The sequence below is a fragment of the Muntiacus reevesi genome, chromosome 2 (genome assembly GCF_963930625.1).
Source record: "Muntiacus reevesi chromosome 2, mMunRee1.1, whole genome shotgun sequence".
NCBI lineage: Eukaryota > Metazoa > Chordata > Mammalia > Artiodactyla > Cervidae > Muntiacus > Muntiacus reevesi.
Window position 1 is genome coordinate 281,507,675 of NC_089250.1, and position 16,800 is coordinate 281,524,474.

Below are 16,800 nucleotides of genomic sequence, written 5' to 3' on the forward strand. Positions count from 1 at the left end.
CTCCAGGCTCTGTTCTCGGCAGGGGGACGACTGTCTGTGGAGGGGCACTGGGGCTGCCCAGCTCAGCAGGAACGGCAGGGATGCGAAGGAAGGTCGCCTTCCCTTAGCGCCCCTGACCTCACACCCAGGGCATCCTAGTGCCTGAACAGCCCCTTCCTCATCTATCTGAGGACCTGGTAGGTGTGGGAGCTGGAGGACATGCAGGAAATAAAATTCTGTAATGCAATTATCCTTCTATTAAAAATAAAAAAATATTAAAGAGAAAAACACAAGGACAGCAAAGTTGGGGCTTGTGTTTTCAGCCAGCCTCTGCCAGATTCCGCCTGTGCTTATGCATCAGACCAAAAGGCTGGTGCTCCCACCCTGTATCACAGACGAGAATAGAGACACAGAGAGGTTGAGCATCTTGCCCCAGCTCATGCAGCTGCTGAGAGCAGGCCTGAGACCTGGACCCCTGTGGTCGAATCTGGAGTCCAGATGCTGTGATGACCCTGAGGGAGCGGCAGAGACCAGACGGCCGATGCTGAGTCAGGCTCGCGAGCACACACACACACACACGCGCATGTGGCCTTCACCTTTGCGGCTACAGAAGTCAGAGGGAACCAGAGGGTCACCAGGAGAGGCCAAAGGAGAGCCGGGGTCTATAAGGAGGAGAGGCCCCACTTCCCAGGAGGCCAGGGAATTCCCTTCCCTGGTGATTCTGACCTCACTCTGCATTCCTCTTCCTGGACCCAGGATTGACTGTCCAGTGACCTAACTGAGTTGGCTCCAGAATTATGCCTTCCCAGGGGTTCAGCTCACTGGACCCCACTGCTGTCAGTAATAACGGGGAATGAGTACACAGTCTGGGATTCAGATTTGTTTGGAGACAAAATTTGTTAGAAGAGGAGACCTAAAAAACCACGAAGGCAATTGGCATGAACATCTCCAGAACACTTAAGAAACCCTCTGCGGTTTATATACCTCCTCTCCTGTCATGAAAGTGGAAGGTCTATTTAACAAATAATTCTGTGCTTATCACACTTTTTCTTTAAAATATTTATTATATATTTATTTATTCGGTTGGGCTGCGTCTTAGTTGCAGCATGTGGGAGCTAGTTCCCCAAGCAGGTATTGAACGTGGGTCTCTGCATTGGAGTTTTGACCCCTGGACCACCTAGGAATTCTCTCCTCATACTCGTGGGGACAGTCACAGGTCACAGGCCTCCTCTGAGGCCCCCTTAGAGCTGAGGCATGGGGTGGCTGCAGAAATACTCCTGTGGCTAAGGTGTGGTTTGTTGGTCATGACTCACTCACGATCCCCGCAAACATAGGACTTCTCCCCTGTGTGTGTCCTCTGGTGGGTGATGAGGAGGGACTTCCGACTGAAGTTTTGCCCACACTCCCCGCAAACATAGGGCTTCTCCCCTGTGTGTGTCCTCTAGTGTGAGATGAGATGTGACTTCTGACTGAAGCTTCGCCCACAATCCCTGCAAACGTAGAGCTTCTCCCTTGTGTGTGTCCTCTTGTGTCTGATGAGATTGGACTTATCACTGAAGCTTCGCCCACACTCCCTGCAAACATAGGGCTTCTCCCCTGTGTGTATCCTCTCGTGTGTGATGAGGACTGACTTATCGCTGAAGCTTCGCCCACACTCCCTGCAAACATAGGGCTTCTCCCCTGTGTGTATCTTCTCGTGTGTGATGAGGACTGATTTATCGCTGAAGCTTCGCCCACACTCCCTGCAAACATAGGGCTTCTCCCCGTGTGTGTCCTCTGGTGTCTGATGAGGGCATACTTCTGACTGAAGCTTCGCCCACACTCCCCACAAACATAGGGCTTCTCTCCTGTGTGTCCTCTGGTGTCTGATGAGGACTGGCTTATGACAGAAGCTTCGCCCACACTCCCTGCAAACATAGGGCTTCTCCCCTGTGTGTGTCCTCTTGTGTGAGATGAGATTTGACTTATCACTGAAGCCTCGCCCACACTCCCCGCAAATATAGGGCTTCTCCCCTGTGTGTGTCCTCTGGTGTCTTATGAGGCTGACTTCTGATGGAAGCTTCGCCCACACTCCCCGCAAACATAGGGCTTCTCTCCTGTGTGTATCCTCTGGTGTCTGATGAGGACTGACTTGTCGCCGAAGCTTCGCCCGCACTCCCTGCAAATATAGGGCTTCTCCCCCGTGTGTGTCCTCTGGTGTGTGATGAGGACTGACTTATCACTGAAGCTTCGCCCACACTCCCCGCAAGCATAGGGCTTCTCCCCCGTGTGTGTCCTGTGGTGGGTGATGAGATGGGCCTTCCGATTGAAGCTTCGCCCACAAACCCCGCAAACATAGGGCTTCTCGTCTGTGTGTGTCCTCTGGTGTCTGATGAGGACTGACTTATCACTGAAGCTTCGCCCACACTCCCCGCAAACATAGGGCTTCTCCCCTGTGTGTGTCCTCTTGTGTGAGATGAGATTTGACTTATCACTGAACCTTCGCCCACACTCCCCGCAACCATAGGGCTTCTCCCCTGTGTGTGTCCTCTGGTGTCTGATGAGGGCTGACTTCTGACTGAAGCTTCGCCCACACTCCCCGCAAACAAAGGGCTTCTCCCCCGTGTGTGTCCTCTGGTGTGTGATGAGATGGGACTTCCGATGGAAGCTTCGCCCACACTCCCCGCAAACATAGGGCTTCTCCCCTGTGTGTGTCCTCTCGTGTGTGATGAGACTTGACCTGTCCTTGGAGCCTTGCCCACACTCTCCGCATGTGACCCTCATAATCCCTGAGACCCCTGCCCCCGTTAGCAATGTGCCTGTGTCCTCTGGATTCAGTTTCTGGCTTGTGCTGGGCTCGTCTGTCATTCTCTCATGCACCCACGAACCCCCCATTTGTCCTGCGGGTGAGTAGGAAGAGACCCTTGAAATCCTCTTCAGCCTTACGCTTTTCAGCAATTGTTGGGGCCTGTCCTTGGCCTCCTGACCCTCAGGTTTGTCACTCGGGCTGTGTGGATCTGAATATGGCTGATTTTGACTGCCTGGGCAGGGATGCTCTGGTTGGAGGAGGTCTCTTTCAGATGGTCTCACGAGGGTATGGGAGGGGTGACTGCGTTGGATGTGTTGGCTGAGGAATTTATGGCTGGAGAAGGCCAGAGAGCAGGAGGCACATGGGTGGATCTTGGGCTTCGGTTCTGCTGAAAGAGGAAGCTTTTGTCAGGTAGCTGGTTTGCCGTGGTCAGGCCGTCCCCACTCATCATCTAAGTGTTGACAGTGCACGATCTGTCGCCCATCAAGTGCCTTTACAGTCCACTCTTCCATTCCACTGTTATTCTCTACATCTACAGAAATCCAGGTAGCGGGTGTCAGGGTCCTTTTCTACATATCACCCATAGAGGGACCTTCCAGCTGCATCAGAGGCAGCGTCTCTCCTGATAGAGGTGGATCTGCAGGGACTTTCCCTGCGTGTAAGTGTCTGAAACGTCACGTCACAGTGGCCCCAGGTATTTACCCTACTGAGGGATAAGACTTGATGACTTAGGTGGAATCTCCTGAGAGGCTCCCTGTGAGGGGAAAGGGTCTATTAAGTTAGGGGCGCCTGGCCTGGAGCTCTCTGCATATGGGAGGCAGCACGGGGGGTGGTTAGAGCAGGTGTGGCTAATTCTGACTTTGTGGTTCCTTGTTCAAATAGCAGGCTTTGTGCCAATCTCTGCAGGAAGTGGGTTTGAGCCTGGATGAGACCGAGCGACTCAGGTCCCACTGACTACAGGTCTGGATCCTGCTGCCCAAACTGGTTCACAAATTGCTCCTCTCTCAGTTTCCCATAAATCATAAAATAAAGGCATATCCTTTCTCAAGCCTCACCAGTACTCATACCTCATTTATTTCATTCAGGCTTAGTCCACTTAACATGCACTAGGAATCCATGTTTAAAAATACATGTCCAGTCAGACACTTCACACCCTCACTCCCAAGCATCTTCAGACAGCCCACTCTCCGCTCATGTCTGGCAATGAACTGATCTCTGAGGGGACTCCCTGCTGCTGTCTCTTCCCAAAAGTGAACCAAAGCATCGTCTTAGCACAGAGAACATGCCGGTTGCAGCTGAAAGCCTGCGGTTGTTCTGTGTCACCCAGGAGGACCCCTGGGGCCTGCACGTGGACACAGGCCCTGAGGCTTCCGTGTCCCGTCCAGCCTCCTTCCTCTCCCTCTGTGCTTCCTCCTCCGATCCCTGGCCTGGCCTCGCTTCCCGGTCCTGGGACTGTGGCACTGGCTGCTCCCCTGCCTGGAATCCTTCCCCGCAGGTCTTATCTCTGCAGAGACCCTGCCGCACCGTCCTGCACCATACCCCACCCTCTGCTCACGCTGACCCGAGGCACGTTCCCTGCGCTGGTTTTCCTCAGATCACTAGCCCCTGTCTGGTATGAAGCCTCTGCTGCCCCAGGGCAGTGATTCTGTCTGTTTCGGGGCGTGGAGCCCCGTCTGGCACAGAGCGTGAACTCACATGACAACAGACTGGAACAGTGACTGAATGCGCATCACTGTACACGTGTTGCTTAGAAATGGCAGGAAATGAAGCAGAAACAAATAAAGGGCAGGGAGTTGGTAGGTGCTAGAAATGTTGCTTTTTGCTTCTAAGCCTTTCAGCAGAAGGTGATGTTACACATTTTTTTGCATGAAATATTAAAAATTAGAACTAGCATTTTTAATATAAAAATTTTTCCTAACAATCATATGAAAATAATCAAATTATGAGGCTTTTTAATTGCTATTCAACTGACTTTGGACTGGATTGTCCTCTGCTTCGAAATCGGACCACGGAGGCTCCCAGGATGGGGTGGGGTCCTGGAAGAGGGGAGACACTCACCTCTCCCGGCCGCGAGCTCGCTCTTCCTCTGCTGTTCCGCTTGATGCCAAGGTCCTGACCATACTCGTCCCCGTACCAGACCAGCAGTTCACAGCCCGGCCTGACTACCCGGCAGGTTCGGTAGAAGATCTGCCCGTGATACTGGAAGGCCACCAGGTTCTGCTCCTCGTCGTCCCGGGCACAGTTCACATACCTGGGGTCGAGGCCGGGAAAGGGAAAGAAACTTCAGGTGATGAGTGCCCTCCACTCTCCGCCCATGCACAGCTCCTTGCCTTCCGCCTCTGAGGCCGCCCCTCATGTGGACCTTCTGTTCACACCTTCGATCAGGGCATGTGAATTCCCATGCTTTTCTCTCCTTATCTAAGTAGCCATTTTCCAGAGCCCAGTTCCAGACTCGTTTCCACCTAGACTGTCCGTGAGGCTGGTGACCTCCAGCTCCTCTAAACTCTGAATTAAGTTATCTTTCATCCACAGGACTTGGTGCTCCTTGGCTAGTACGCAGCCCTCAGCACTCACCCCAGCCTGCCTTCTCTCCCGAGGCTTTCTCCCATCTCCCCACGTGTATACAGGGTCCTATTCACTTGCCCACCCCCTCCCACGGAAACTTGGAGAGAGCTCTAATATAGCTTGGGACACGGAACAGTAATAGTGTGTTCACTGTCTGCCTGCACTGATGAAAGGAGAGGCCCTCAGAGAATGGCCCTGCTCAGGGCCAAGCTGCCCCCCATTCCTTCTGAGGCCTCAGGGCCCACTTCTCACTGGAACCACGCCTGAGGAGGATGTTGCCCACAGAGAGTCAAGGTCTCCTGTGTTAGGTCATCCTGGCGCTGTGCAGTTACTCAGAGATAGAAAAAGTAAGGTTACTGCTCCTAAAATCAATTGGCTAATGTCTGTTTGCAGTATGTTCTCCAACAGGACATGGGTTGTGTGATCTGCTTCAGTATCGATGTTCACTGTCTAAACTGCACCATAAAGGGTGTGATAAGTGTCCATTAAGTGAGTTAAAGTGTCCCTGGTGAATCTAGTCTCCTCAAGTTGTTTTCAAGCACACCAGTTTTTTTCAGTATATAGACTTGTATCTTGACGGCACATGCCATGTTTTTATTTCCTTCTTTCTAGTGTCTTTTGAAATGAAACAGCATGATATGGAGGGAAAAAAGGAAAGGAGATGAGAAAGCTATTGAGGGAGCCGGGTTGAGAAGGAAAGGGGCGTGGGATGGAGGGAGTCTCAATGTCTACACACTGCAGACTCACTGCACTCACCTCATCCAATTGGCCCAAGACGTGTCCTTTCCATCCACATACTCGTAGCAGTTTCTCCCTTTGGTGATCTGAGGGTCAGAGAAAGAGTTACAAGCTTTCCTCTTTCTTTCTTTCTTTCTTTTTTTTTTTTTTTGGTAGGAAGCAATAGAAGAGATATTTCCCTGTGTAGTCATTGGTGCTTTTCAGCCTGCATGGATTCAAGTGCCAGTCAGACCACACGGTAAGCTCCTTACTCATCATTTCAAGCCTGAGTCTCTTGGTTCATTGAAGGCAAGGGCTCCACAAGGGAGGAGTCCCTTCTGTGTGTCTGTACACTGTGGTCCCACCTCTCCTCTGACATTTAGATAGAGGTCTTGTGAGTGTGTACCTAGGTGTTCCCATCTCACTTCTGACCTTTAGATACAGGTCCAGAGTGTCTGTACACTGTGGTCCCACCTCTCCTCTGACCTTTAGATGGAAGTCCTCTGTTCACGCCCAGGGCACACAGTACCCAGGGTTGACTGTGTCTTTGCCGACCGTGTTATCACCATCTGCATCCTCCCATGTAGACATGAAGTACCTCCCACCACATACAAGCGGTTAGAGGCCAGAGGACAGGGAAACGAGTGCTTCTCACCAGGCAGGCATATCCACTGTTGGCAGCCTCTTCATCGTCTGTGATCTGGCCCTCATAGGGGCCAAATTGCAGGCCAGGTGGCAGATCAGATGCGTCGTTCCACACTCCAAGCCCAGCGTCAGGGATGCCCGACAGTCTGATGCTTAACCCAGGGGGCAGAGTGAGGTCTGAGCGATTGGCATGCCCCTTTTCCACTGCACAGTCCTTTACAAAGGTTGGGGGCCCATGGGCAGCACAGCTGTCGATGAAGAAGTTCTGACACTCCTCACAATCTGGAGGTGAGAACAGGGAGTGAGAGGAGGTACAGTGATGTTGCTTTTCGTAATGACCTTCATAAAGAACTAGGGCATTCATGGCCTTTGGCCTCGATCTTGCACCCCAAGTCATAGAGGAAGGGGATGATTGGGGGACCAAATGGTGACGTAAGGTTAGTGGATCAAGGGCTCGTAGCCCTTTCTCCATGAGTGGGCCAGCGGGGTCACTCACAGAGGTAGTCGTCATCCTGAGGCTCGCTGACCTCTTGGTACACGTGGCCCTTTCTTTCCCGTAGACTGTACCTCTTCACTCCAGTCTCCTTTCTTCTGAGTTCTAAGATGGAGAACAGAAGCTAAGAAAGGCTCGTGGGGTCTGGGGAGTTAGTACATGTTTTATCAGAAAGTGTGAGATCTCCTACCTGTCCCTCTATACACTTTGTTAAAACTTTCTTACATGTAGTTTTCAAACTTTACTTTTGTAATTTTATGCTTTTATGATGTAATATTAATTTCTTGGCCAGACTGCATGGCTTGTGGGATCTTAGTTCCCTGATTAGGAATGGAGCCCACACCTCCTGCAGTGGAAGCGTGGACCCTTAACCACTTAACCCCCAGGAAGTCCCTTTTCTATGCTTTGTTTCTTCTCCCTTTATCTACAGGTTCAGGAGACTGAGGCTCCTCTGACCACAGATGCCCAGTTCAGTGACACCATCTTGCACTTCCCGTTAGTAGGTTTAACTTCCAAACCATCTTACTTAGGAAATAGTTCAATGACACCTCTACTCAGAAAATATATGGTAAGGGCACATGATATGTAAGGCACTGAACAGAGGTCTGGGCATAAACACTAACAAAGCTCGGTTCCCATTATCACAGCTGGATTTATTGAACTCCTTGTAGGTGTCAGACATTTGCATTTAATGTAAGGCATTCAAGCACTGTATGAATTATGTATCCTTATCTTCACTTTAGAGATAGCAATCAGGACATCACAAAATGTATAAGATTTTCCCAATGCCCCAGTGCTAACTTCATGTCTAAGATCAGTCCAGCCTAAACCCATGCATACACAAAGTCCATGCCACACACCTAGGCCATATCTATTAGTTTTTCTAGAGGGATTAGAGGAACTAATTAGAGGAACTCGCCAAATTGTCTCTTACCGACTTTTTGTCTGGGGTACTGTCCAGGGGTCCTTGCTTTTCTGGGAGGGGGGACCGGTTTCTGAGCCTGCTTGGAGCCACTTGTCTTCAGCGATTCTGCTGCTCCCAGCAATTCCTTCAAACCAGATTCATTACTTAATGGTGCCGTGGACATTCTCTTCCATGTGAGTAAAAGACAACATGCATTTCTTTAGTTCTTTAAGACTTTATGAAGTGTTTTCACATGCATGACTTCAGTTAAAACTTTGACAAATCTTGGAAATACCTGATATGGGGGGAGGGTCTGAACACTGGAGTGTAAAAAAAGGACCTATGTGGATAGGGAATCAAAACTAGAATTCATATTTTAAGGTTCTTCCCCTTCAACTTTCTGCGTAAAAGTGAGAGCAAGGCAGGGAGAATAGCTGGAGGCCAGGGAAAGAAAAGGGTAATGGCTCATTGAGAGATCCGGGGGGTTTCTATTAATTAGTGGCCCTTTGATGGACGAGGAACTATGGTAAATTACAGAGGGGACAAAACACATGTGGAAAATATGGTGACAAAGCAGTGAGATTAAGAGGAGAAAAGACGATCGGCAGAAACATATTTAGACAATAAAGAAAATGAGATGAAAGCTGCAGGTTGCCATGTCCTATCGACAATGTTTGGAATTAAAGTAGCTGGTCTCATCAGTTCTCCTTGAACAAGGCTGTATGACCAGCTGGTTCTTCTCAGTTTCCTGATCCATGAATTGGTATACAGGCTAATTCTTAATATTATAGTGGACATGAAATTTAATAACCTTCCACAAATTGTTGTGTGAGGTATTTAATACAGTAAGAACGTGAACGTACATCCCTGGTATCAATTTATTCCCTAAACTGCATCTATATTTCAAGTGTGGCTCACAGATACTATCTTCAGCATCCTTTGACCTTTCTACTCCTAGATGAATGCTTCAATGTGGAGTCACTCTTTCATAAACCATTCAGGGGGCCCTCAGGGGCTTTGAGCTGGGCCTGGACTTCTGAGAATGAATGGGTGTGGGCTAGGCTCTCAAAGCTCGCAACACAGGGGCAGGCTGAACACTTGATTCCAAACAGGAGAGTTGCCTATTAGAGCTCAGAGGAAGGAGTTGTTACTCCCTCCTACATGAATGAGCATTTGAAATGATGACCAGATGATGAGTTTCTACTCAAATGTGGGTAATCTATGTGAAGTCCTTCTGTCATTTTCTTATTTGTTGCTTTTCAGTCATAAACGTGAGGCTTATCAGGGTTGCAAGTTGCTTCCTCTTATTGGAGTGGGAGGCTCTGAGGTAGGGATCCTCTTTCCTTCTTCATCATGGACTGTCCACTCTACAAACTGCCCAGCATGTCCTTAAGCTTCTTCATCTTGGACCATCCACTCTACAAACTGCCCAAAATGTCCTTATCTTCCCTTAGTCAGATGTCTTAGCATATCCGTCCCTAGCACAGCACAAAAAAACTGAGGTTGAAAACATCTCTCAGATAAATGATATAAAGATGTATGAATAAGCTTCAAAGAACTATGGAAGCTTTAATCAGTTTGTAAGGGGTTTAGAGTACGTGCATTGTTTTAGATTGCACTACCAGTGATACTGTGACCCCAGGCATATAATTAAATGTTTTCACCTCATTTGTTTGGGTCTATATTGGTGATAGCTATTTACCTAATTATAGGTACTGTAGGATTGTTTTAAGGTTTAAGTAAGTTTATTCACATAAAATGCTTAAAGTCTGAAATATTTTGAGAATAAATCAACAATAGAACAGGATACTATGTTTGTTATTCTTACTAACTGTAAAGGTGGTGATGATATTAGACAGTGTGCTAAAGATTCAGGACAGGAAGGCAGCGGTCTCCAGGATCTCTGTGTTTTCTCCTATTCTCACCTGTGACTGGATCCATGAGGAGGATATTTTGGCAACAGGATCTGGGAAATACTCACCTTCTGGTGTTTACTGTGCTCCACTCTGAAGGGCATCGAAGAAGGTTTACCTAAAAAATGAAGGGAATCAGTGTTTTGGTTGGTAAATGTTTCCAAACTCTGGTATTCTAATTAACGACACATAATTCTAAGCCAGAGAGTGACAAAGAAAATGATTACCAAAGGAGGAATGGAAAATGATTTCTGTATCATCAACTCCCATGGTTCCACTGGGAGCATTACGTAATTTTCTTAAAATTAAAAAAAATACGAAACTTCATCTGTGCCTCATCTGATATTCATAAAGTTTCTAATAAATTTACTAGTCTTTCATAACAAAAGTACTCAAGAATATAGACATAGTAGGAAGTGACTGCAATATAATAAAGGTCATATATTGAAAGTCTATCTCTAACATCATAGTCATCAGTGAAAAAGATCAAGGAAAAAAGGGAAGGATGCCCATTTTCAACATTTCTGTTCACCGTAATATTAGAACTCCTAGCCAGCACTGTAGGTTAGAAATGGAAACAAAAGGCTTCCATTTGGAAAGAAAGAAGTAAAATCATATCTCTTCACAGGTGCATGGTTTTATGTGTAGAAAAATCTTTAAATCCACATACACAAAAAACCTGCACAGAAAGTTGCACGGTACAAAATCAACTTTCAAATATCTTCCCGTGCATGAAGAATGACCATTCCACAAAGGAAAATAAGAAAACAATACTATTTATTTTTCGTTTTTTTGAAGCTAGGGTTGAGTTAAATCTAAAGAAAAATATTTATTTTTATTTAATTCTTTGTGCCAGGTCTTTGTTGTGGCATGTGGGATCTAGTTCCCTGACTAGGGACAGAACCGAAGTTCTCTGCATTGGGCGTGTGGAATCTTAGCCACTGGACAAATAATTTTATATATAATAGCATTGAAAAGAATGAAGTAATTAGAAACAAACTTAAGGAGATGAAAGACTTATATGTTGAAAACTACAAAATATTGCTGAAAGAAATCTGACATAAATAATAGATAGTTGTCTCATGTTTATGGATTTGGAGGCTTAATATTATTAACCTGTTCATACTACCGAAAGTAATTTAAAGATTTAAAACAATTCCTACTAAAATTCCATGGAATTTTTTTCAGATATAGAAAATCCATCCAACAGTTAACACGGAATCCCAGAGCATCCCAAAGAGGCAAAGCAATCTTAGAAAGAACAGCAAAGCTGGAGGCCTCTGATTTCAGAACACACTACAAAGGGACAGGAACGAAAAGAGTGTGGATTTGGCAAAACGTGTGTGCTTAGCCGCTCAGTCTTCTTGACTTTCTGTGACATATTGGACTGTAGCCCACCAGGCTCCTCTGTCCAGGGGATTTCTCAGGCAAGAATACTGGACAGGGTTGCCATTGCCTTCTCCAGGGGATCTTCTTAACCCATGGAGTGAACCCACATCTCCTGTGTCGCCTCCACTGAAGGCAGATTCTTCACCTGCTGAGCCACTGAGGAAGCTGGCTGGCATAAAGACAGATATGTCAATCAATGGAACAGAAGAGACAGCCAGAAATCAACTCTTGGATACATGGTCTAATGATCTTCATCTAGGGTGTCAAGATAATGGGGAAAGTTTACTGCCTGTAATGAATGGTGCTGGGGAAACAAAATAACCATATGCAAAATAATGAACATCTTACATCTTGAAGAGAAATCACTCAGAATGGATGAAATACCTAAACGCAAGACTTGATAAGGCTCTTAGAAGACAACAAGTGTGAAGCTTCACGACACTGAATCAGCAATGATTTCTTAGATATGGTGCCAAGTGCACAAGGATTAGTAACAAAGTAAAAATAGACAAATGAGATTAATCTTAAAACCTCTGTGCAGCAAAGGACACTGAACAGAGTTGAAAAGGCCACTTATAGGATGGTAGAAAATATTTGTAAAGTATGCATCTGAAAAGGGGTTAATAAGTACACACCAGTATGAATGCTACCTATAAGCCAGGAAGAGAACCCGACGGACCATGATGGCACCTTGATATCAAATTTCCATGCTCCACCGTTGTAAGAAAACAAATTTCTGTGGTTTAAGGAATGCAGTCTGCTTTGTTATGGCAGTCTGAGCTGACTAACAGTGAGAGAAGGAATTGAATAAACATTTCTCCAGAGAAAATACACAACTGGCCTACAAGCATACGAAAAGATGCTCAATATTACTAATCAATAGGGAAATGCAAATTGAAACCTTCCGTGATGGGCAATATGTATAAGAAGACAATAGGAAGTTTGGTAAGGATATGGATAAATTGGAACCCTTATACACTATTGTTGGCAATGTAAAATGTTGCAAGCTTTATAGAAACAGTATGGAGTTTCCACAGAAAGTTAGAACTGCTGTATGGTCTAGCAATCCAACTCAAGAGTGTGTTTCCATAAAAAATTGAAAACAAGACATTGACTAAATAGTGAGCACACATATAGTCATTCCTGCATTATTCCCAATGGGCATAAGCAATTTAGATGCGTAAGCAATCTAAATGATCATTTGGGATAAAAGATAGAGATTATATATAATATATATGTCATAGCTCTTATATCCACATGCACACAACGGAATATTTTGAAGCCTTCAAAAAGAAATCTGTCACATGCTACGTCATAGATAGGCCTTGATGATAATATACTCAGTGAAGTGACCAATCAAAAAAGGCAAACATTGCCTGATTCCACTTCTCTGAGGTATCTAAATTAATCAAATCTATGGAAAGAGAAAATATAATCATGGTTGCCAAGGGCTGTGAGGAGGAAGGATTGGAGAATTGTTCCTCAGTGGGTTAGGGCTTCAGTCACGCAAGAGGTAACACTTCTACAGACTTGTTGTACAGCAATGTGTGTATATATCCCCGGTGGCTCAGCAGTAAAAAATCCACCGGCAATGCAGGAGATGCAACAGATGCAGGCTCAATCCCTGGCTTGGGAAATCACCTGGAGCAGGAGATGGCAACCCACACCAGGATTCTTGCCTAGAGAATCCCATGGACAGAGGAGCCTGGTGGGCTCCAGTCTATGGGGACGCAGAGTCAGCCATGACTGAGCGATTAGCACTGTGGCCACTAACACTAACGTGTACATAGTTAGCAGCGGTGTGCCATACACTCAGAAACTGTTAAAAAGGTAAATAAAGACGAGCAGGCGTATGGTGAACCGAGGCGTATGTATTCCCTATGAAGAGTCTCTCCTTATGTCAAAACCTTTGCAGACAACCAAATGTTTGGTTTTCATGTCCCTTTCCCTAGTTTTAATAACCTCAGGGAAGAGAGGGACGTCCCTGGTGCCCAGTGGATGAGAATCTGCCTGCCAATGCAGAGGAGACAGGTTCGATGGCTGGTCCAGGGAGATGCCACTTTCTGCGGGGCAGTTAAGCCTGTGTGTCAGAAACTACAGAGCCTGCACGTGCTCTGCAACGAGAAGACACTCACCGCAACTAGAGAAAGCCCGTGCACAGCAACAAAGACCCAGTGCAGCCACAACTAAATAAATAATTTTTAAAAATCTGGGAGAACAGAAATCCATAGATGGAGAATCATAGAACTATCTAAGTTGTTTTCTCCAGTCTAGGCAGGTTAATCATTCTAAACTGTTTGAGCAGCAGAAGAGGAAGTGAGATGCTCACTTCTATTTTATAATAAGTGTACTTCATTTTATTTACCTGATGCCATCTCTGGTCAGTGAAATGTGGGAAAGATCATGGAGAATAAATAGTTCTCTCCAAGCCTTTCCCAGAATCAAAATAAAGAATTAGTTTAACCTTAGGGTAAGAAGATCACCGGTTTTGTTTTATATACATACATATATAACGTATCTTGACATAATATGTTAATCATTTCCTCTTTGAAGAGACTTAATACAATAACCAATAACCAATCTGTTTGGTGAATTTAATTCTAAGGTTTGTTTAACTGCCTTTCACTAAGAATGTTTAGCAAGATAATTCTTTTTTAAAAGAATGATAAATTTTAACCATAAAACTTTTGAAAATTACACTGGAGAACCTATACATTCATCTTCATTCAGGCTAATGTCAATATTTAGCCACAGCCACGTGGGAATGCTGAAATTATGTTTTCCTTGCTACTGGCTGAGATGTAGTTGAGACCTAAGCCCAGGCTGGTTTCAGGAAGACACCTCCACATCCTCCTGGCCTCTCACCTTGCTTCCTTGGTGTCCATTCTTCATCAGAATCCTCAGTGTCATCTCCCTGGGGCTTGATGGCCTGCCTGCGGGGATGCATGAAAGTTGGTCGAGTGGCTCTGAAACCTGGAAAGAAGCAAAACATTTTTTCTAAGAAGGGGAAACAAAGCATAGAAGCAATGGAAAGTGTCACAAAGTCAGGGAATCAGTAGGATGTGCTGGGGGAATCTAGAACAAGGCAAGAGGTGAGCTCTGCACTGCAGGTCACCCTCCCTCTGGTACAGAACTGTAAACATTTCCTCCAGGTTAGTCTCCACACAAAAGGGAACTGTGAGCAGGAGAGGCCACCAAAGAGCAGGCCAAGTGAACACTGAGGGTGAAGACCTGTTTCATGTTTCCCAGGCTCACAGGCGCCCAGCACTTCCTGTTACCTATAGCAATCAGCGCTTCATAGATTCTTTTCACAGTCCTATATTGGATTTTTTCCCATTCTCCCATCTCTTCCCATTCTTCCTTGGAGAAGTATACGGAGATGTCTTTGAAAGCATCTTTGTCCTAAGGAAAATAATAGATTTCATCAGTGATTTACTAATCTAAGTCAGACCTTAGAGCTGATCCTTCTCCTCCACCTTCTGTGCGGGGAGTAGCCTGAAGCTCCTGGATGGTCTGTGTGAGACAGGGATGAAGACTTTCCTTCCCGACTGCGTCCTGCTTAACTGAACAAACACTGAGCATTTCCTAGCTCTGCCTGGACACAGAGCAGTTGAGAAGCTAGTGTCCTGTTTTGTCCATCTCCACCCCACCATCTCAGACAGAACCAGGCATTCCCATCCTGTGTGCGGTCAGAGGGAAGTTCACTCAGCTGTTCAGACAAGCAGTCTGTGGTGCTTCAGGGACCAGCGCCACGTCCTTCCTATATAGCTGGCTTCGAGCCCAGCTTTGCCGCCTCCACCTCTCACCGTGGGCTTCCACTCTGTTCTCCCGGCATCTCCCTCAGTGCTCTCCTCTGGAGACCTGTCCGGCCTCATGGCCATTGGAGTGCTCAAGGCCAAGGTGCCTGTGGAAGAAGAAGGTGCTGAGATAGCCCAGACCAGTGTCCAGAGCCTGAGCTTCCTGCCTTGGATGGAGTGTCCAGGGCAGGAATGTGAGGGGAAAGTCAGGGTGAGGATATTGGAGGGATGGACGGATCCTGACTAGATATGACAGATCAGCCTACTATGAACTAGATTTGGTTTCTTTGGTTCACCTACAATTCTGTCCCTCTGAAGGAAGGCACTGGGAGGGATGTGTCTGTGGGTGACGGAGGGATTCTCGAGGAGACCCGGAAACCCCTAACTGCTGTACTGGGGTCAGGCTGAAATCAGGGCTCTGTTCCAGTGAAACAAAGGGAATGTTTCTCCAAGAAGGGTTTTGAGGATCTCCTCCTGGGGACTCAGAAAAATCAGGGCATAACGTAGGTTCTACGTCTAAGGGAGAAGTCGCTCGGCTTGATGAGATCTGGGTCCCACGGGCTGAAGTAACTGGGGTCCTCAGACAGCGGGGACTGGGAATCTTTTGTCTTATGTAGAATATGCAGGATGAGAAAACTTGGGATCTCTGAGGCTGAGGAAATCGGGGCTTTCTTATTAAGGGACTTTAGTGCTCCGATAGGCAGGACAGTTAGGATCTTGAGGAGGAAGAGTTTTAAAAGCTCCCAGGCTGAGGTATTCATTGTCTCCGAGGCTTAGGAAATTTGGTCCCTCTGCGGGTGGTATTTTTAGGGTGCCTCAGGCTGAGGGGAACTGGGGTTAATCTAGGTATTTGAGTATCGCAGTACTAGGGGATTTGGTGTTTCTGTGGGTGAAGGGACTTGTAATCCCTGAAGCTGACGAGACGCAAGCCCCCTTCAGATTAGGACTCAGGTTACTCAAATTTAACAGGATTTCGGGCCTCCCACCCTGGAATTTGAAGCCATCAGGCTAAGAGTTTACCAGAAGTGCGCAGGATGCGTTCCCTTCAGCCTCCCCGCTGTCCTGCCGCGCTTCCCACCCTGTCCCCGGGAGCGCTAGAGGTTCAGCGAAGTCCAGTCCGTCGGCGCTGAGGTGAAGTGAAGGGCCAGCAGCCTGCCTGTACCCTGTCAGGCACAAGCGACCAATCTGCGTTGTGACTGAGGCGGTTTGGCCAATAGGCGGCCGTAGGGTGGGGAGCGCGATGGAGGCCCCGCCCCACCGCTCGCGGTTTGGCTGCTCTGTGGGCGTGTCTGTCACGCCTCCAGTGCGCAGGCGCATCTTGGCTGGTCTCTTTGTCTTCAGGCATGGACTCTGAGGCCTGGATCCTCAGGTGGGCGGGTTTTCCTCAGGCTGAAAGTTCTTTCCAGTGCCCTCAACTGGTATATCGGCTCCACCAGACTGTAACCGCGCTCCCAGAGTTTATCCTAGGCCCACTGTGCCCTGCCTTATCAAATCCAGTTTTGCAGAGACCTCTTATGTGGTGAGTACTGCATTATTCAAGGGAAACGGTGTAACTAACTACATTCTGATGAGATGCACGATAAACACCATATGGTCAAAGATTTAAGCAC

At 47.0% G+C, this 16,800-nt stretch overlaps 1 pseudogene; it reads right to left on the reverse strand.

Moving 5' to 3' along the window:
- Window positions 1-1,859: 1,859 nt before the first annotated feature.
- LOC136157733 (histone-lysine N-methyltransferase PRDM9-like) lies at window positions 1,860-15,274 on the reverse strand (annotated as a pseudogene).
- Between the last annotated feature and the right edge of the window lie 1,526 nt (window positions 15,275-16,800).